The sequence below is a fragment of the Antechinus flavipes genome, chromosome 3 (assembly GCF_016432865.1).
Source record: "Antechinus flavipes isolate AdamAnt ecotype Samford, QLD, Australia chromosome 3, AdamAnt_v2, whole genome shotgun sequence".
In the NCBI taxonomy this organism is placed as follows: domain Eukaryota; kingdom Metazoa; phylum Chordata; class Mammalia; order Dasyuromorphia; family Dasyuridae; genus Antechinus; species Antechinus flavipes.
This window is the reverse complement of record NC_067400.1, coordinates 565,128,671-565,150,642: the sequence shown is the minus strand read 5'-3', so window position 1 is coordinate 565,150,642 and position 21,972 is coordinate 565,128,671. Positions and strand designations below refer to the sequence as shown.

Here is a 21,972-nt window from a genome sequence, read left to right as displayed (position 1 = left end):
GAGACAGAGGCAGCGAGAGAGACAGAAAAAGAGACAGAGACTGCGAGAGACATAGAGACAGCGAGAGACATAAAAAGAGACAGAGACTGCGAGAGACATAAAAAGAGACAGACAGCGAGAGACATAAAAAGAGACAGAGGCAGAGAGAGACATAAAAAGAGACAGAGGCAGAGAGAGACATAAAAAGAGACAGAGGCAGCGAGAGACATAAAAAGAGACAGACAGCGAGAGACATAAAAAGAGAGAGAGAGAGACATAAGAAGAGACAGACAGGGAGAGACAAAAGAAGAGACAGAGAGTGAGAGACATAAAAAGAGACAGAGAGAGACAGCGAGAGACATAAAGAGACAGAGAGAGACGGGGGCCACAGGGAGACAGAGAAACAGAGACGGGGGCCATGAGGAGACCAAGAAATAGAGACCCCCCCACACACACACAGAGGGAGGGAGGCACACACAGAGAAACCCAGAGAGGAGGGAAGACTGGCTGTGGGGTCCTGGAGAGCTGGCTCTCGTGTATCGCCTCGGGGAACTGTCCTGGGCCTTGTGCTAGTCCCCATTTTATTCAGCGACTGGGACAGGGCATAGCTGGCAAATCCATCTCATTTACAAGCGACCCATCTAGGCATTCACATACTGACGGTCAGGAATTAAGAAGGTGAGGCTGGAGCTATGGACCCAAACTATGATGAAAATTAATCAGGAGAAATGCAGAGTTGGGCTCCAGGATTAGTACTTGGCGGACCCTCAGAGGGCATCTAGTCCAACACTTAGAAATGACTTGTCTACATTCCCAGGGGGAGTGAGCAGCAGGGGTGGGATGCAAACTCGGGGCCTGTAACTCTAAATTCAGCATCCTGCTATTACTCTGGGCCATCTCCCAGGGGTTAATCAACAGCAACTTCCCAAGTACAGGACGGCAAGGCAGGGCTAGAATGGTGACTTTTATGAAGGGACCTTTGAGCTTAGTCATAATATGGTGGCCATAACCAGAGAGGTGGGGGTGCCTTCCTGTGCCTGATTTTTAATTGCGGGTGCCATACTTTCGGAAGACAAACTGGTGTGTCCAGAAGAACATGACCAGGTTGGCAGGGGGACCGGAGACCCTGCCATGGGAGATTTTGTTGTAGAAACTGCATTTGTTTTACCTAGAGAAGAGATTTGTGAGGGAGGGTCATCGCCCTTATCTTTGTCCTTAAATGGACTGTTTTGTAGAAGAGAGATGAGACGTGTTTTATTTGACTCCAGGAGGCAGTGGGGTAGATTTCAGAGAAACAGATTTCAGCATGAGACGTGGAAAAGCAGTAATTGGAGGTGTCCCAGAGGGGAATGCGCTGTTTTGAAAGGTCATGAGCCCCCATCAGTCTAGGGCTTCGAGCAGGGGCACTCATGGGCAGAGGGACGTAGGCTGGCTCAGGGAGAAGGCCGCCATCACTGGAAGAACATGACGGATTTGAAGCCTAGAATAGACTCTAAGACACTTGGCCGCATTCGTGTGTGCTGTGGGCTTGTGCCACGGTTTATAACAGTCACGTGAGGCAAGCTCCACTTTCTAACGTCCCTTGAATGAGCCTCATTTGTCTTGTGTTTCTGGGAAATGGGCACAAACAAGCCAGTAGCCATTGGGTGATTGTTTCAGGTCAGGAACCACCACAGCCAGTACAGCTTCCATGCTTCTCTAAGTGCAGCCACTTACCCTGGTGCATATGAAGACAGAAGATCACAGACGTAAGTACTAGAGGGGAGTTTGAAGGCGTTGAATCTAATCCCTTCACATTTTACAAATAGGGAAACTGGAGCCTCTGTGGAGGTTAAGTGATTTCCGCAGCATCTTCCATTTTGTAGTGTCTGAAGGAGGATCTGAAGGGAGATTTTCCTGGCTCCAAATCTACTATACCAAGTTCCTTCTCATAAGGAAGCAGAGCAGGAGTTAAAAACAATAGGTGAGCACATATCATATAGCACAAAACGAGCTCTATATGGGTTATTTCTCTAAGCTCCAGATGGTGATGGTTCTTCTATCCATGTGGAATGCAACTCTTTTATACTTTTAAGCATAATTATTCATTAATTTCAGGGACTCCCCCCCCCCAAAAAAAAAGAATCATCCCCTGGTTCCTCTTATGAACCTCTTCTAAATTCCCTTCTTATCTCTGCCTCTTAGAAATCCTTCTTTCCCTCCCAGCTCAGCTCCCATGCCACCTCCTGTGGAAAACCTTTCCTATTTCCCTTCATTGCTGGTCTTCCCTCCCTGCACAGATTACATTGTATTTGTTTATTTCACCAAACACATCTTTTCAGTAGAAAGTTGGTTCCTATAGGGCTGAGACTTTTTCCCTTTGTTTTTGTACCCCAGCATTTAGCAAAATGATTTGCATGTAGTAGTCACTCAAAAAATAAAGGCTTCTGGAATTGAATTGCACTGAATTAGCTGAGCTGGGTCTTACATGGCAGACACGTAGCCCATTGCAGAGCTAGTGCTCCAGGTTCAAGAACATGGCTGTTAAACTGTCTTTGAACAGGTCTTCCCAACTCCAAGCCTAAGATTATCCAGAATGCAAATCAAACACGTACAAGATGGCCAACGCTGGGTAAGTGACTTAATGACTTAACCTCTGAATGCCTCAATTTCCTTATCCGTGCAATAGGGACAATAATAATGCCTAACTCTCAAAGTTGTTCTGAAGATCAAATGGAACAATATTTGAGATGTAGTTTATGAAGATAAGGGGAAATAATACTTTAAAAGGCATTTTTATGAACTTTAAAGCTCTATTAAATGTTATTATCTTTAAGTGGATGGTTATGGGCAAGTCCTTTAGCCTCTCGAATGCCCAGATTGCCTCTCAGAGATATTGCTGGTCTGCATTGGTGCAGGGAGTTCCCATACTGGGAACCCTCCAGATGGCTCATAAGATATTGGTGGTGGTGGTTTTCTTTGCTTGTTTTTTTCCTTTCTCATTTTTCCCTCTTTTGATCTGATTTTTCTTGTACAGAATGGTAAATGTGAAAATATATTTAGAAGAATTGCACATGGTTAACCTGTATTGGATTATTTGCTGTCTAGAGGACAGCATGTATTTTATATATATTTTGAAAAATAAAAAAAAACTATTATTATAAAAAAAAGACAGCATTCATTACGTCAGTAAACATTTATTAAGCACCTATTATGCTAAGAACTTGGAGTTTGGGGATTTAAAAAATACTAGATTACTGTAGTCACTGATTATTGTTCTGTGTATATCTAGCCAATATGAAATGGTTTTGATGATTGCAGCTTTGTAATATAGTTTTAAATTTTGCTATTGCTAGGCTAGGCCACTATTCTTTGTATTTGTTTTATTAATTTCCTTGACATTTTTGACCTTTTGTTCTTTCAGATGAGTTTTGTTATTTTTTTCTAGCTATATAAATTTATTTTTTGGCAGTTTGATTGGTATGGCACTGGAAAAAGTAGACCAGTTTAGGTAAAATTATCATTTTTATTATATTAGCTTGGACGCATGAGCAATAGATATTTTTCCAATTGCTTAGGTTTGATTTTATTTGTGTGAGAAATCTTTTGTAACTGTGTTCATATAACTGTGCTAAGAACTTGGGATATAAAAAAGAGGCAAAAGACAGACCCCACTCTCAATGAGCTTACATTCTAATGGGGAAGACAGCATAATAAAGGGGACCTGGTGTTGGAAATTGGGGGCAATAGTATGTTCGGGGGTGTCTGGCATTTGGACATTAGGAAAGCCCAGATCCAAGTAAGATGAGCTAATCAATGTCCAGTGCTTTCCCAGCTTTAAAGCCCAATAGAGATATTTCTATTATCTTCAAAGCCCTATTTTTGTTTGGGGTCCCAGCTCCCAGTCACTGAGAGGCTGTGATTGTAGAAGAGGCGATGTAGCCTCTCTGAATTCAGTTTCATCTCTAAAAGTATTAATATTTTTACCATCTTTCTTCCAAGGCTTATGTAGGATACATAGGATGGTTTCTGAGATTCCATATCTAAAGCTGTGATCCATTGTGAAACACATGTTTTTGGTGGAGTTCAGATCTGCTTGGTGATGAGGGGGATAAGTCAAATTTGTAGAATTTGGATTCGGTTTGGGAGTCAATGCTTAGGCATTGTAAAAATTAAACATGGAAATAGGATAACAGGTAGGGTGGAAATGCCTATGATAGTAGGGCAGATGAAAGGGGCAAACAAATTTCATCCCTGCAGAGAACTCTGTATTTTCTCCACTGATGCAGATGATTCAAATATCTATTAACTAATAGTCTTCGAGATGGTTGGGAGGCAGTGACGGGCTAAGTGACTTGTTCAGGGTCATACATTCAGGATGTTTCCGAGGAAGGGCACATTAAAACCCTGAATGTTAGAGGAGGAAGAGAACTTTAACATGGAATATTAGAGCTGGGAGAATTCCTAGCATGTAGAAGAAGCCCTAGAACATGGAATATTAGAGTTAGAAGGAATCTGCATATAGAACATGGAAGGTCAGAACTGGAAGGGTTCTTAGAACGTAGAATGTTAGGACTATGAGGGGCCTTGATGCTTAGAATGTCAGAGCTGGAATGTTTTTCTGATTCTCAGGCTGGTCCTCTATCCATTATTCCAGGCTGCTTGTCTCTCTGAATGATAGATAGATAGATAGTTATTATTATTTTAAGTGCCCATGTCTTAGACTCCTTTTGTCTCTCCAGCAGCATGGGGCCCATAAGTAACACTCAATAAATGCTTGTCAAATTGGATTGAGTTTGAAACAACAGAGAAGCAGATGTAGTTGGATTGGGAGGTACAGGGTTTCATTCATTCATTAGGGCATGTCTTATTATAAATCCTGGTTTTCATGCTCCGTGATAGCGGGGAGAGGAGAGAGAAGGGAGCTGTCAAGGGCAGCTCAGCAAATGCCTCTGGTTATTTGTTTTTGACATATAGCTCAGGTCGAGAATTCAGAACTGGTTCTTGCTTTGGCGACAGCATTTAAAGGACAGAGATTGGAAGATGTTGAGAATTGGAAGGGACCATCTGTTCCAACCCTTGGGTTTCACTTAGTGAAGTGACTGTTTGGACCAAAGTCATACAGATAGTTAATGATCAAGCTGATACTAGAGCCCAAGTCTCCTAATTCCCAATTTAGGGATCTGTGAGAGTCTTAAATGCAATAGACATACAATAAAATATATCTTGTACTTTTCCATGTTTCTTGGTCATGTTCTCTGATAATTTTATGGGCTGTGTGGTGTCCCGGGCTCCTTGATGTAAGAAACTCATCAAATTCTTTTGCTCCTCCCCAAAGAACCCAATGATAATGAGTCTTTCTGTTTGAAGAGGCAGCTTAGGAAGATGGAGCATACATCATCTGAAGATCTGCTCTGCCGTTTTTCACCTGTGTGATTTCTGGCCAGTAACTTAATCTGTTTGGGTCTCAGTTTCCTCATGTATAAAATGGGGCCAGTAATAGTTGCATTACTTACGTTACATGACTTTTTAAATAAAGTCTATAGATAATGTGGGCAAGTGGGGAGTCATTGGAGGTTTTTGTGCAGGTAGTGATCTGAGTTGTGTATTCATTTAACAAACATTTATTAAACATCGTCACTCCCTGCAGGGATGTAGGCACTGAGAGCAACAAAGACAGAAAAATAAGACAGTTACTTCCCCAAAAGTATGTAGATTTATTGGAGAGGTGAGATATGCATCCAATAAGTGTAATAGAGTATCAATAAATGTGTGTGAGGCAAGCAATCTCTAAGTAGGAGATTTTAGGAGAGTTTAGAAAATGGAGAGATCATTATCAGCTGGTGAAATCAGTGAACGCTTTCTGGAGGAAGTTGAATTTGACCTGGGCCTTGAGTGACAAGGTCACATTTTTATTTTATTTTTTTAGGCTATACATATATAATTATGTTAAGCATATTTCCATATTAGTCATGTTGTAAAAGAAGAATTAGAACAAAGAAAAAGAAGCAGAAAAACTATGAGAAAGAAAAAACAAAACCAAATAAAAAAAAGTGAAAATAAATAATATACTTTGATTTGTATTCAGTTTCCATAGTACTCTCTCTGGATGAGAATGGCATTTTCCATCACAATTCTTTTGGAATTGTCTTAGATCACTGAATTACTGAGAAGAGCTAAGTCTATCATAATTGAACATCACTCCGTCTTGCTGTTACTATATACAATGTCCTCCTGGTTCTGGCCACTTCATTCAGCATCAGTTCATGTAAGTCTTTCCAGGCTTTTCTGAAATCCACCTGCTCATTATTTCTCCTAGAATAATAGGATTCCATTACAATCATTTACCACAATTTGTTTAGCTATTCCTCCATTGATGAGCATCCCCACAATATCCAGTCCTTTGCCACAAGATAACATTTTAATGCATGGAGAAACATTGGGAAACTCAACCCTACTTTACCATTCAGTGGCCTAGTAAGGCCCACCAGGACCCAGAGTGATGGTCCTATGTGGATGCATGTTTAATTAAAGCATCCTTGAAGTATTGTGACAAGCATTGCAATGAATTAGTTGATGGGATTTTACAGGGGTTCTCAGCATTTATTACAAAGAATTCTTTGAATAGATGGCATTTGATAGTTTCTTATAGCTTGGATATTATATTTTACGCTTCCCAAGTTATTTCTGAAAACTCAGAAATACAGGCACCTCAGAACACAGAATATCCAAACTGGAAGGTACCTTAGAACATAGGATATTATGGCTGAAAGACCTCCTATAATGGAATGTTGGAGCTGGAAATGGCCTTAGAACATTGACTTTATGGTCAAAAGGACCTGTAGAATATAGAATATTATTCTCTAGAAGAGAATGTGTCAGAGCTGGGAGGACCTTGGAACATGGAATGTTGGGAAGCGGTCCAGCACTGGAGGTAGGGACCATGAACCTGAGATTAAGATAAACTCTGGTTTCTTATCCCTGCTTGGACACGTGATACTTGAGTGACCTCCAGCAAGTTAACTCTGAAGTGCTCTATGAATGTGAGCTATTAATTGTATCGCGACCACAGACCAGTTCTTGAATATAGAACACAGAAATGTCAAAGCTGAAAAGGACTTCAGAACCTAGAACATGAGACTTGGAAGGACCCTTTTAGTTTAGCCCCCTTGTTTTACAAAGAAGGAATCAGGTCTCCAGAAGGGAAGCGCTCACTCGCTTGACACCTCCTAGCTAGCCAGGGGCAGATGGGGAGCTGGAGCTGGGTTCCTGGATGCTGCTCTTTTCTCTGTATTTCCCTGACTCTCTTTCCTCAAACTTTACATGTTGAAGGTGGACCCCACTTGTGCCCCCCATTACCTCCCTCATAAAATCAAATAACTTAAGATAGTCTTTAAAACACACATACATACATTTCATCATTTCAAAGAATAGATCAATATTTCTACAGTTAAGAGTTTTCGTTACCAGCCCTGCTGTGAGATGTAATAATGCGTCTGATATTGGCTCGGAATGAGTGGGATGTTAATTCCCTGGTTTTGTGTCAGTTAAGGGCAAATTGGCCTTCCAGCTAGAGTCATGACTCATTATGTCATTATATGTGAGGGAGGCACTTACTGTACCTCCACTACTATGCAATTTAGAGCCAATAAAAATGGTGACAGCGTTTTTATCCACTTCATTAAGCTACTAATTTCTTGTAAAAAAATGTACATTAATCTTTTGAGAGCGCTGTGCAGAGTGGCATATTTTTAGTCTCTAACATTGATTAGGTCCCGGTTAGGAATAATTTTCACAGTACTTTTAAGAAATGTAAATAAAGTTACAATAATTTAATTTTTCAACCTGGTTATGACAGTATTGATCTCGAAATGAACACGTTGGCTGAATTGAATGTGCTGCCCTGATGAAATACAGAGAGACACTTTACAGAGGCGACAGATTACAAAGCTGGGCTTCCTGCTCCCAGGCAGAGGGAGTGAGTAAGGGTCCAGCTCTCTACCCCTTCAGGAAGGGAAGGCCTTTACAGAGATTCTCTGAAATGACACCTGACTTTCAGATTTTGAGGGAGCCCCTCTCAGTGTGGCACCCTGAAAATTACATTAGCATCAAATAAAAAGTCTTTGACTTGACACCCCCCCCCCCATTCATTTTGTGTTCTCTCATAGATTAAGGCAACTTTGACATAATCATTAGGAAAAGTTGTTTAATAAAATAAAATAGGTAAATAACCAGGGAAGGCCTTCCCCTCCCCGTACCTCACTGCCCAAGGGCATATTCTCTCCCAGATTCCCAAGCCCCCTGTGGGATAGGGGATACATAACCTGAACAGCTCTCATCTAGGGCTTATAGACCAGAAGGAGCACCTTGCAACTCCCCTGAGGAGCTGCTGATGTCATTTGCTAGGAGGCTTTTGTTACTAAGCTGCTACTACTCTGCTGCTGCTGAGTAAGAACGACTGCCAGGCTGCCCCTCTGCTGCCCTGCTGCTGCTGCCTGTGGCCTTTCCTGAGCTGGATGTGCTGGCCCCCTCCATCCATGGGCTATGCGTGCCTGTGACAAGGTTATCTAGCTACTAGGGAGCTACTTTCCCATAGAGAGGGTTTACACATAAACTTTTTGAGGAACCAAAACTTTAGGGATATTTAAATTGTTTTGTGAGCCACCTTATAGACCCAGGGATATTTCAGCTTTAGTGACACTCAGCCAACACATTAGTTATAGTACTTTAGGAGAGATCTGTTTTTTTTGATGTGTTCCTCTCAGTAGGAGCTTCCCAAGATGATCTGGATATTTTGGTTGTGATAAGTAAATTCCTTCCTTTCCTCCCTCCTTCTATTTTTCCTTCCCTACCTTTCTCCCTTCTTCCTTCCTTTCTTCCCTCCCTCCCTCCTTTCCTTCCTTCTTTTCTCTTTTTCTTTCTTTTGTTCTTTCTCTCTCTTCCCTTTCCCCCTCTTTCCCTCCCTCCCTATTTCCCTCCCTCCTTCTTTCCCTCCCTCCTCCCTCCTCTCTCTTCCTCCCTCCCCTCTCTCTCTCTCCTTTCCTCCTTCCCTCCCTCCCCCTTTCCCTTCTTCCCTCAATCTCTTACTCACTCCCCTCTTCTTCCCTCTCTCCCTTCCTCCCTTTCTTGATCCCTCCGTCCCCATGCTTCTGGTAACCAGCACCAGAGCTGCAGTTTACTTGGAACTTTACTGAGCAACAGTAGAGGGCTACAGATAGAACTGGTGACCTTTATATCCTGTATTCCTGATGAGGTTATGAATGGTGTATAGAACACAGAAAAACTAAAGAATTGATCTCTGAGGCAAGCAGATAGATATCAGTTTATCTCCACGATCCCACCCTCTGGGGAGGTAGTAGTGGTAAAAGTAGGGCAATTTCTAGGTGGAATAGGAGAAATGTAATAGCAATTAGGAAAAATTTTATTGAGAATGGGAGTCGGGCGGAGCCTAGGGGGTCAAACCCGTATTCGTAGGGGCTGTGATTATTCAGATTTCAGTCTGAAATCCAAGTTATGTCAAACCTCTGAGATCCACCCTCTGTAGGGGTCTCCAGGAATCAGTCTCACCTTTCTATGTCCCATCAAAAATCTCAGTCATGTCCCTGAGGTTAAATTTTCCCTATAGAATGATGGGCCCTCCCATGGCTGATGCCTTCATTTAGGTGCCAGGCACTCTGCCTCCTGGTGTCTTTCCCCTTCTCCTTCCTCTCCCCTCCTGACATGGTATCTCTCCCAGTTCCACTGTGCTTCCCAACCCCACTTCTCCTCCTTAACAATTAGCTCCCTCTCTTCAGATGTTAAGTCCTTTCCAGGATTATGCCCCCATCTCATGGGACGCTCCCTTTCTACTGGATGATTGTGAGTTCCACTGAGGAGCTTGTCTTTCCTATGCTCTCCCAACTCTATTTCATATTCCTGGTGCTTGTTGTATTCCTCCATTTTGTCTGTAACTTCTTCCCTAAATAAATCTACCTTTTGCCAAAGAGAACGGCCATTCTGAATTCTTCACACGACTGAGCCCCAACTTTTGTTGCCCACTGCCATCTGGGGCCACATCATCAGCATCATTTTGGTCCTCGAGCCACATCATTTCTGGAACCACACACAGGTTGTTGCTCTCCTTACGCAAAAACTTCACTCCCTGTTAAATCCCAGCCCTTCCAGCTGTGCGTTATGTCTGTGAGATCTTGCAAAAGTCACTGACCTTCCCGAGACTCAGTTTTTCTACTTTGTACAATAAAGGTCTTTAAATAAAGGTCTTCTGCCTTAAAAACCCTGTGATCTTGTGCCTCAGGCAGGAGGGAACCTTGCATGATAAGACTCAGTCTCTGCATTTTTCTTCTGTAGGAAATATTTTCTTGTCAACCGGTTCAACAAAGAAGCCAAGATGTAGCCCTTTCTGGATTATCTCACTGCCCGTGTACAGGAATGTCCCGGATGTGGCAGATACAGTGCTTGCAAATGAGCCTCAGACTGCTCTCTGTGAGGCTGCCATCTCACCCAAACCTAACCCAAACTTTCCCAGGGCTTAGCATTTCTCTCCTGGTTTCCCTGCGTTGGGACTTCGCCATGCCCAGGAGGCTCATTATTGTCAAAATCTCAGCCTCTTGCAAAATCCCACTGGCCTCGAGATTCCACCTCATTACCTCCTCAGTCCTTATGAAGGATAGAGCCATCTTCTCCAAAAGCTTTATTTAAGGAGGGAGCCCTGCTCAGAACATCTTAATTTCCACCTGACTGCCTTATTCTGGGACTTCTCTGACTTTTCCACCATGTTCCTGCGAGACTGTTTTCCTGCTTCTCCTTCTCCTGACTTTTCAGCTTCCTTTTGTGTGTGACCTTCTCTCGTGAGATTACAAATTCCTTGGAGATAAGGACTGTCATTCTGTCTGCCTGGAACACAGCAGGTACTTAATAAATGCTTATTGGCTGATTGTTCCTGGCACAGAGGACACTTATTGAATGCTTGTTGATGACCACTAGCTTGGCTCACCTTTGAGATCCGGGCTCCTCAGCTCTCCTGGCCTGGTATCATATAAGATATTCTCCTCCAAGGTCCTGGGATCAAAGGCATTTCTCCAACCTCTTTATTTGATAGATGAGGATAGAGGAGGAATCCTGAGGCCTGTGGAGGGCCTTGTCCAAGTTACATCGGCAGCAAATATCAGAGGGAGGGATTATTCCAAGAGCACTGATTCTTTCAGAGTGTAGACTCCAGTCTATACTGCCTGCATTTGAAGACTAACTCACAGACCCTCAGGGCTGGAAGGATTTAGGAATCGTCTAGTCTGACTTCCCATGCCCTCCTGGGATTGTCTCTACAGTATCCCAGACAGGCAGGCTCTGTTTGAATGCTTAAGTGAGGAGAAGCTCACCAGCTTATAACATCCTTCTGATTTCTACAAAGCAAACATAGAAGGTACATCATCCTCCATTCTGTCTGGCTGGCTAGAGCAGGGCTTATGAACTTTTTTGTGTGTCTCACGGACTACTTGGGCATCCTGGTAAAGCCTTTGGGCCCTTTTCAGAATAATGTTTTAAATGCATAAAATAAAATACAAAAGATGCCAAAGGAGGCTAATTTTGTTGAAACTCAGTGTTCTCTCTCTCTGTCTCTCTCTCTGTCTCTCTGTCTCTGTCTCTGTCTCTCTCTCTTTGTCTCTCTGTTTCTGTCTGTCTCTTTGTCTCTCTGTCTCTCTCTCTTTGTCTCTCTGTCTCTCTCTCTTTGTCTCTCTGTCTCTCTCTCTGTCTCTGTCTTTCTCTCTGTCTCTGTCTCTCTGTCTCTGTCTCTCTCTCTTTGTCTCTCTGTCTCTCTCTCAGTCTCTCTGTCTCTGTCTCTGTCTCTTTGTCTCTCTGTCTCTCTCTCTTTGTCTCTCTGTCTCTCTCTCTCTCTGTCTCTCTCTCTGTCTGTCTCTCTGTCTCTTTTTGTCTCTCTGTCTCTCTCTCTCTCTCTGTCTCTCTCTCTGTCTCTCTCTCTCTGTGTCTGTCTCTGTCTCTGTCTCTCTCTCTGTCTCTCTCTCTTTGTCTCTTTGTCTCTCTGTCTCTCTGTCTCTCTGTCTCTCTCTGTCTCTGTCTCTCTCTGTCTCTCTCTCTCTGTATCCCTACTCCACCCCACATTAATAAACCCAAGTTAAGAATTCCTAAGCTAGCAATCATCTCTGTTTCTCGTCTACAAAGCTGATTACAACAGATTCCCTTCCATACTGAGCCTCAGATTCTCTGCAAAATGAAAGGTGGAATGAATGGACTAAAAATGGCCATTCAGGTCTTTTCTAGTTCTAAATCTGTGATCCAATGATCTTGTTACAGGAGGGTCTTTTAATCCCTGACATTCTGAATTCTATTTTTCAATCATTCATTCTAGACATTTTCAGATATTCTAGATTGATTAACTTTCTAGATTTTATTTTCTAATAATTCTTCCAACTCTAATATTGTATATTCTATATTTTAATTTCCTTATAAAAATGACTTTCTATGCTTTATATCCTAAATTCTGTTCTAACTTTAACATTCTAGATTCCATAGTCCCTCCCAATGCTGACATCATTCTAAGCTCCCTCCCAGCTCTGACCTCCTGGTTCTAAGGGCCCTCCCAGCCCTGACATCCTGAGTTCTAAGGGCCCTTTTGGCTCTGACCTCCTGGGTTCTAAGGGCCCTCCTGGCTCTGACATCCTGGGTTCTAAGGGCCCGCCCGGCTCTGACCTCCTGGGTTCTAAGGGCCCTCCCAGCTCTGACCTCCTGAGTTCTAAGGGCCCTCCCGGCTCTGACATCTTGGGTTCTAAGGGCCCTCCCGGCTCTGACCTCCTGGGTTCTAAGGGCCCTCCCGGCTCTGACATCCTGGGTTCTAAGGGCCCTCCCGGCTCTGACCTCCTGGGTTCTAAGGGCCCTCCCGGCTCTGACACCCTGGGTTCTAAGGGCCCTCCCAGCCCTGACCTCCCGGGTTCTAAGGGCCCTCCCAGCTCTGACATCCTGAGTTCTAAGGGCCCTCCCATCTCTGACATTCTGAATTCTAAGGGCCCTCCTGGCTCTGACCTCCTGGGTTCTAAGGGCCCTCCCGGCTCTGACATCCTGGGTTCTAAGGGCCCACTCAGCTCTGACCTCCTGGGTTCTAAGGGCCCTCCCAGCTCTGACCTCCTGAGTTCTAAGGGCCCTCCCGGCTCTGACCTCTTGGGTTCTAAGGGCCCTCCCAGCTCTGACATCCTGAGTTCTAAGGGCCCTCCTGGCTCTGACCTCCTGGGTTCTAAGGGCCCTCCCAGCTCTGACATCCTGAGTTCTAAGGGCCCTCCTGGCTCTGACCTCCTGGGTTCTAAGGGCCCTCCCAGCTCTGACATCTTGGGTTCTAAGGGCCCTCCTGGCTCTGACATCTTGGGTTCTAAGGGCCCTCCTGGCTCTGACATCCTGGGTTCTAAGGGCCCTCCCGGCTCTGACAGTCTGTGTTCTAAGAGCCCGCCCAGCTCTGACCTCCTGGGTTCTAAGGGCCCTCCCGGCTCTGACAGTCTGTGTTCTAAGGGCCCTCCCAGCTCTGACATCTTGGGTTCTAAGGGCCCTCCTGGCTCTGACCTCCTGGGTTCTAAGGGCCCTCAGCTCTGACATCCTGAGTTCTAAGAGCCCGCCCAGCTCTGACCTCCTGGGTTCTAAGGGCCCTCCCAGCTCTGACATCTTGGGTTCTAAGGGCCCTCCTGGCTCTGACATCTTGGGTTCTAAGGGCCCTCCTGGCTCTGACATCCTGGGTTCTAAGGGCCCTCCGGCTCTGACCTCCTGGGTTCTAAGGGCCCTCCCAGCTCTGACTCCTGGGTTCTAAGGCCCTCCCAGCCCTGACCTCCCGGGTTCTAAAGGCCCTCCCAGCTCTGACTCCCTGGGTTCTAAGGGTCTTCCCAGCTCTGACATCCTGAGTTCTAAGAGCCCGCTCAGCTCTGACCTCCTGGGTTCTAAGGGCCCTCCCAGCTCTGACATCTTGGGTTCTAAGGGCCCTCCTGGCTCTGACATCTTGGGTTCTAAGGCCCTCCCAGCTCTGACATCCTGAGTTCTAAGGGCCCTCCTGGCTCTGACCTCCTGGTTCTAAGGCCCTCCCAGCTCTGACATCTTGGGTTCTAAGGGCCCTCCTGGCTCTGACATCTTGGTTCTAAGGGCCCTCCTGCTCTGACCTCCTGGGTTCTAAGGGCCCTCCCGCTCTGACAGTCTGTGTTCTAAGAGCCCGCCAGCTCTGACCTCCTGGGTTCTAAGGGCCCTCCCGGCTCTGACAGTCTGTGTTCTAAGGGCCCTCCCAGCTCTGACATCTTGGGTTCTAAGGGCCCTCCTGGCTCTGACCTCCTGGGTTCTAAGGGCCCTCAGCTCTGACATCCTGAGTTCTAAGAGCCCGCCCAGCTCTGACCTCCTGGTTCTAAGGGCCCTCCCAGCTCTGACATCTTGGGTTCTAAGGGCCCTCCTGGCTCTGACATCTTGGGTTCTAAGGGCCCTCCTGGCTCTGACATCCTGGGTTCTAAGGGCCCTCCCGGCTCTGACCTCCTGGGTTCTAAGGGCCCTCCCAGCTCTGACCTCCTGGGTTCTAAGGGCCCTCCCAGCCCTGACCTCCCGGGTTCTAAAGGCCCTCCCAGCTCTGACTCCCTGGGTTCTAAGGGTCTTCCCAGCTCTGACATCCTGAGTTCTAAGAGCCCGCTCAGCTCTGACCTCCTGGGTTCTAAGGGCCCTCCCAGCTCTGACATCTTGGGTTCTAAGGGCCCTCCTGGCTCTGACATCTTGGGTTCTAAGGGCCCTCCTAGCTCTGACATCTTGGGTTCTAAGGGCCCTCCTGGCTCCGACATTCTGGGTTCTAAGAGCCCTCCCAGCCCTGACCTCCCGGGTTCTATTATTCACTGTGACGCTGACATTCTGAGTTCTGCCTAAGCTTTCTCCCAGCCCCGGCATTCTAGTTCTGTGTCCCAAGGTCACTTCCAGCTGTGATGCTCCATGTTCTCCAGCTGGGAGAGGGCATGGGGGGGAGGCTGGTGGGCCGCCTGCAGGGCTGGCTTTGGCGCAAGGGCCGAGTCCATGGCGGGCCTGCCACACACAGTGGATCATTTCTCTCTCTCTGGGAAGAGAGAGTGTTTTGAGGTCATGTAATTACTCCCTACAGAAAGCTCACTAGACTTAAGTATAGGGTTTGGGTGTGTGAGCGCCATCTGAATGGCAGGCACCGGGCCCATGGGGAGGTTAGGTTCTGTTTTCCTTCCAAACACCAGTTCCCGTGAGATTTGTTGAAATATCCAATCAGTTTCCTATTATGACAGTGAGGAGGAACAGTTGGTTGTGTCTTCATAATTAAGACTTTTAAAGAAGTCAGTGACTCAGAATGAATTAGGCTTGGCCGGGCGTCGCCCTCTGGTTCCCCTGCCTCTCTCGGAGACCCTCCCCCCGGCTGCTGGTGGGCGCTGCCAGGCCCCAGCCCTGCTCGGCGGTGCCCCGGAGCTGCCTCCCCGGAGGGCCGACTCCGCCACGGGAGCTAGAACCGGGAAGCTGGGACAGCGGGCGGCCTGCTCTCTGAGCCCACAGGGCCTCTGGGGGGCCAGCGCTTCCCTGACCTCGGGTGGGCAGAGCCGGCCTGGTGGGGCAGCGTCCCTGCCGAGGGGGCCCTGACGCCCGTCCAGGCTCCGCAGCGGGAGGTTCTTCACTTCCTCGCGGAGACCCCCAGCTCCCCATCTTCCCTCCTGGGCTCCTCAGTGCCAGGCATTCCCTTTAAGAAGAGTGACTTTAAGGCAACCTTCCCCCCAAGCCCCAGCCCTTCCCTTTTACACTTCCTAAGGGAGTTTTCACTTCTTTCTATTAAAATGGAATAATAAAATTCTCAGCTCCCGTTCTAATGGGGTTAGTGGGAGGTGTTTGGCTTTTTATAGCGGCGGAGCTGATCGAAGAGTCAGATGGAGCCTTCTCAAAATGAAGGGAGAGGTCATTGCTGCGAGACGGAGGCAGAAGTCTTTTAAAAGCATTTCTGGTCTTAATTCAAAGAGGACGCCTTGACAGGACCAGTGAGCAGATATCTTCTCCAGGTTCTCCTCCAGCTAAGCCAAAGCTCAGGCAAGGGGGGATAAAACTTGGGGTCACATTTCTCCAGGGGGTCCCATGGTAGCAAATGCATCAGGCTCAACTCAGGACCGCTGCTGTTTGTGTTTCTTCCCCCCGGGTCACGCAGATGTGTTCCTTGGTAGGGAAGAAGGGGATGTACGAAGGAGCTCTTGGGCAGTCATGTTCGTTGGGCAGTCACGACAGATTTGGCCTAAAAGGACCCACGGAGCAGAAGCTGATTCTCCTCTCCCATCCAGTCCTCTCATAGCTCTCAGCAATCTTGCTAAAGCTCGGGTCTGACCATGTCACCTCCCCCTGCCTCACCTCCATCCCCCACAACAAACCGCAGCGGCTCCGTATCACCCCCAGGATCAAACATAAACTCTTCTGTCATTCATCTTCTTCCATAACCCACCCTTTCCTTGCTCCCCATGTCCTCCCCAGTCTGACACCTTATTCCTTTCTTCCCCCCAATACACACACACACACACACACACACACACACACACACACACTCTGTCTCTGTCTCTGTCTCTCTGTCTCTCTGTCTCTCTCTCTCTCTGTCTCTTTCTCTCTGTCTCTCTCTCTGTCTCTGTCGCTTTGCTGTTCCTCAAACAAGACGCTCCATCTCTGTAATCCAGGCTTTTTTTTTTTTTTTTTTTGAATTCTTCCACGCCTCAAATGCTTATTCTCTTCATTTCTATTTTTTTTAACTTCAGTTCTCACTTAAACCCCCACCTTCTCCAGGAAGCCTTTCCTGATTCCTCTTCATTCCAGTCCCCTCCCTCTTTGATTATCTCCAATTTATTCAATGTCTACATATACAGTTCAGTTTATTTGTACATATTTATATGCTGTCTCCCTCATTTAGACTGTAAGCTTTCTGAGGGCAAAGACTATCTTTGATCCTTCCTTGTATTCTCAGCAGTAAGCGCGTGTCCGGCACATAGTAGGTGTTTAAGGAATATTTATTGATTGACTGGATGACTAGATAGATAAGGGGGTAGAATGGGAGACTAGAATCATATAGGATGTCAAAGCTGGAAGGACTGAGGATCTAGAATGTCAGAACTAGAAAAGGTTAGAAATTCATATCTTGTAATATATTTCTCTTTTCCTTTCCCATCACCTTTTATAGAAGAGAAAAACAAGGTCCAGAGAGAGAAATAACTTGCCTGGAATTACACTTGAAAAAAAGAAAGGCTCAGGCTTAACTTCTGGAAATTGCATAAAAAATAGACATTTTTTACTCTGGTCTCGGGCACCACAGCTCTAAATCTGAATACAAACAAGGCAAGATCCTCCTTGGCCTCCATCAGACTAATGGCTGTGTCCTGTCTTCCCTCTCCCCCTCACTTTATTCCTTCATCTATAACATCTGTTAAGAGTGCGGTAAGATTACTAAAACAGCACCAGGCTTCTGGAAGACCAGGGATTGATCCGGGGGTGGGACCCGATTGATCAATGAGATTTTGACACTGTTTTCTCCCCCGGGGGCATTGAGTCTGGCCCTGGCTCTCCTCTCCAATGTGATCAGCACTCGATGGTGATTCTGTAGCTTTTGATTATCTCTTGGAGCAGAGGGCTGGGGAGGCAAGAAAAGCACCAGGTGGAACAGAACTTCTGATCTAACCTTGAGGGGGTCCTTAGGGTAGGAAATGAATTTGGTCTCCAAGTGGGGAAATCATGGCTGTGCAGGACAGGCTGTGGTTAGGAAATGTCTGTACCTGGTCTCAACTATTGTCTGGTTGAGTTCCAGGTCCAGGAATGATCATGAAACACAGGGAGTGACTGTATTTGACTGGCCATTCTATTAGCTATCCTTCTAAAGGTATCCCCCGAGGGCCACTGTTAGCTTTGGAACTTACTAAAACTCTCTGGGAGGTGGGACTAAAGTCAATTCTAAAAAAAATCATAAATCTTAGTCTTGTTTCCCCAAACAATATGGAGATGGATACCATTGTGTTTTTATGGAGAACAGGCTGAGTTAGGTCTGACAGGCAAACTCTGTGGGGCGTTGTCCCAGACCTTCTTTTCCTTTTTTGAACTTGTAGCCTCTTCTTCCTTTCTCAGCCATCAGCATCCTTACATCCTATTTATGAAATGGCACAAATATATTCTTTGGCTAAATACTCCACATAATGGGTAGAGTTGGAAGAGACCTTGGAACATAGAATGTCATCAGATATCAGAACAGGAAAATATTTTAGACCATAAAATGCTGGACTGGGAAGTAACATATAACATAGAATAGCTAAATTGGGAGAGTCTTCAAGTTATAGGGTATAAGAACTGGAAAGAATCTTAGAATATATAGGATGTCAGATCATAGGATGCAGAGCTGGAAGAGATTATAAAATAACATCTGGAAGTCACATTTGGCATGGGATAGCTAAACTGAGAAAAGCCTTAAGTCATAGACTATCAGAGTGGAAGAGGCCTTGGAACATATTAAATGTCAAATCAGGAAGGGCCTTAGAACATAGAATGTCAGAGCTGAAAGGAGCTTAGAACATAGAATGTTAGACATATAGAACATTATAGAAGGGGCTTTAGAATATAGTATGTCAGAACTGGGAGGAATCTCAGAACAAAGAATGTGAGAGCTGATTGAAAGCTCATCCTTTCCATTTCTCATACAGAAGGGAAGAATTAAGGCCCAGTGATCAAATGGCTTGTGTAAGGTCCTACTTGGAAAAAGAAGGGATCAAATTGAACTGTTCATGGAAATATAAAAAATGGATTTAAAAAAATGTTGTTCAGGGGAAAAGACACTAAACTGCAAACCAAAAGACCTAAGTTTGAGTTCTGACTTTAAAAGTTAATAGTTGTGGAGTCTCTCGCCTTCCTGTTCCTCAATTTGCTACTCGCAAAACAAGGGGATTTGATTAAATGAGCTCTTAAGTCTCATCCAGCTCTGACATCGTGTGTTATAATAGTCAATGTTCTAATGTTTTAGATTGCAAGGTCTACTTGTGTCTGCTTGAAGTCTCTTCCCAGGTCTGACATTGTCTTTTCTGTGACTCTAATGCCCACTGCTGGCACCTGGGCACCATCCCCTGGAAATGGAGGTGGATTCCCACAACTGTCTGAAACGAATATGTTTTTCCAAGGAAAGAAGTTAGCTCATCCTTGGCTACTTTCAGCCTCATATTCAAATAGTCCTGAGAAAGGTCTCATTAATGGGAAACATAGCACTTTACGAGAAGCCACTTTGAAGGTGGGGTGAGGGAAGAGATGAAGAAGGAAATAAACAATTTGCTTCTCTCCTTTGACAGATCCTGGAGACAGACATGGCCAGCTCAGGATTCTCCTTGTTCAATGGATTGGAGCTAGATACCTCGCCCCCTCCTCCTCCCAGGACCCCTTCCCATTGTAGGGTGAGTGTGTGTGTAGATGCTCACTTGTAGCTGCGCGAGCCATTGTCTCCCTGTTACTGAAAGCATCATTTTCCCTAATGAACTGCCAGGGCAGGAACCTAAGGGGATGTTTTCTGTGTCTGATTTGCCCACTGCCATGTCCTCCCCATCCCCCATCTGGAGAGGTCACCCGCTGCTGTGGTTCCCATGACAGCAGGGGATGCAAATTCATCTCCGATGAGTCATTTTTAACATATTAAAAAGAAAGACCTTTGAGGAATAAAAACCGGCTGGATAAACTCTCCGGACATTTCATGCACTCAGTACTTGGGAGAGGATGATTCCCTTCAGTCTGAGAATGGGAGAGCTAGAAGGGATGTCAGTCCGACCTGTGGCTAAACAACCCTTCTCCATAAAGGGCTTTCTGCCTGTATTGAAGGCTTCTAGTCCTGGGCAGCCCCAGCCCGTGGGTGGCCATCTCTGCTGAATGAATCTCCCCTCCCCATTTTACTCTTAATTGGAATGTCTCTCTATTCCTGAAGGAGCTAGATGACGCCAGCGTGCCCAGAGCCCCAGACCCGAGTCAGGAAGACATCTTCCTCAGACACTTGTAACCTGGGCAAGTCCCTTAACTTTGTTTTTGCCTCAGTTTCCACATCTGCAAAACAAGCCGGAGAAGGAAATGGCAAAGCAGTCCAATATCTTTGCCAAAGAACCCCGAAAGGGGTCACAGGGAGTTAGACATGAATGAGAACTACCGAGCAGCAGCAGCAGCAGCAAACTTTCCCCACTTGCTCTAGATTGTGCTCCGAGGTCACATGCTAAAAATCCTTCTTCCCAAACAGCTTTTCATAGACAAAGCTTCTGTTCTCCTGCCCCAAGTCTTCCCTTTTCTGAGCTAAACATTGTCAGCTCCTCCAACTCACTCTCCTCTGGTCCAGCCGGCTGTCTTCTGACCATCTTTGTGCTTTCCCTTTGGGTCGGCTCCAGTTTGCCATTGTGGACCGAATGCTGAGCCTCGGCCTGCGAGCTGAAATCCTCGGGGGCAAGGACAATGGCCAGCTCCCTGACTTTGGGAACCCCCCCCACACAGGAGAAGGGAAATACATTCCCAGTTTATAACAGCCTTCTCTTGTCATCCTTTCCTATATACATGGTTTCTCCCTATGTGAATAGAAGCTTTTTGAGAGCAGAAACTGGCTTGCCTTTTGTATTTGTATTTACCACAGAGCCTGGAATGTAGTAGGTACTTCATTAATGTTTCAATAATTTAAAATTTTATTTTTCAATTAACAAGCATTAATTTTCTTTCCCTTAGGACAGACAGATGGTGCAGTGGATAAGGTATCAGGTCTGGAGTCAGGAAGACTCATTTTCTTGAGTTTAAATCTGCCTCAGATACTTTTTAGTTGTGTGACCCTACTGGGCAAGTCATTGAACTCTGCTTGTCTCAGTTTCCTCACCTGTAAAATGGGCTGGACTAGAGTCTGGGTTCTAGGCCAGCCCAGCTGCTGTCTGCTGCTTCCCACAAGTATTGCTGAAGCCTGGGCAGGTTTTCCCTGTTTATTTTGTTGTCAGCCTGGTGTCCTGGGAGTTGGGTACAGGGTTCAGGTCACGCTTCCAGCACTGACCACCTGTCTGATCCCCAGCAAATCTCCTTCTTGCTTCAGCTCTAGGTTTCCTTCTCCAAAGGCTCGGATGCTCCGAAGTTCTCTGAATGATTGGCGTCTGCAAGGACTGGTGATCTACCTACCCGGTCCGGTCTGGTCCTCATCCTGTAGAGGCAGCGTCCAGTGGGCCCCACCCTGCCTCCCCACCATCACCATCCTTCTCTGGGCCCCGGATTCCTCTTCACCTTGTTGTCCCCTAGGTGGCAATCTTGTTCTCCTTTCTGGGATGCTGCTACTGGGCTCTGAAAAGCCTGGGGGGAGGTAGGGGACGCAGAAGGCAGGCTAGGATTCTTGCAACAAGTGAGCAGACCTGGTGGGTTCTTTACACAGAAACAGGACCCTCTTTTGCCCTCCAGCGATGTATTTTTCCCCATTGAACAGAAAAAAAAATTTTTTTAAAAAGCTTTTTGTGAAAAAATTTTAAGTTCTGGCCAAAAAGATGAAAAAAGTGTTCTTTCTCTCCTGAATTAGAGCAGGATGTTTGAGCTGAGAGTGACTCTATAACAGAGAATGTCAAAGCTAGAAGGATTCTTAAAACATCAGAGCTGGGAGGGCCCTTAGAATCCATGAGGTCAGAGCTAGGAGGGCCCTTAGAACCCAGGAGGTCAGAGCTGGGAGGGTCCTTAGAACCCAGGATGTCAGAGCTGGGAGGGCCCTTAGAACCCAGGAGGTCAGAGCTGGGAGGATCCTTAGAATCCATGAGGTCAGAGCTTGGAGGACCTTAGAATCCAGGATGTCAGAACTGGGAGGGCCCTTTTTCCTTTGAAATAGTCCTGCAGCATCATTGTGTATAGGGAACTCCCTTGACCAATCAGAACATGGGGTGAATAGCCTATGTTGTAGTCTCTTCAAGCTCTGATGTTCTTGGTTCTGTTCAGATCTCCTCCCAGGCTCTGTCAGCTGCACAATTTTCTAACTCTACCCTTACTGGAAGGGCATTTTTT

General features: G+C 46.0%; 1 long non-coding RNA gene across 1 annotated transcript; it reads left to right on the top strand.

The window, feature by feature from the left end:
• Positions 1-1,704: 1,704 nt before the first annotated feature.
• Positions 1,705-20,545, top strand: LOC127558140 (uncharacterized). Its single transcript, XR_007952723.1, has 3 exons — positions 1,705-1,942; positions 2,522-2,590; positions 19,278-20,545. It is a non-coding gene; the product is annotated as an uncharacterized LOC127558140 (long non-coding RNA).
• Positions 20,546-21,972: the final 1,427 nt, after the last annotated feature.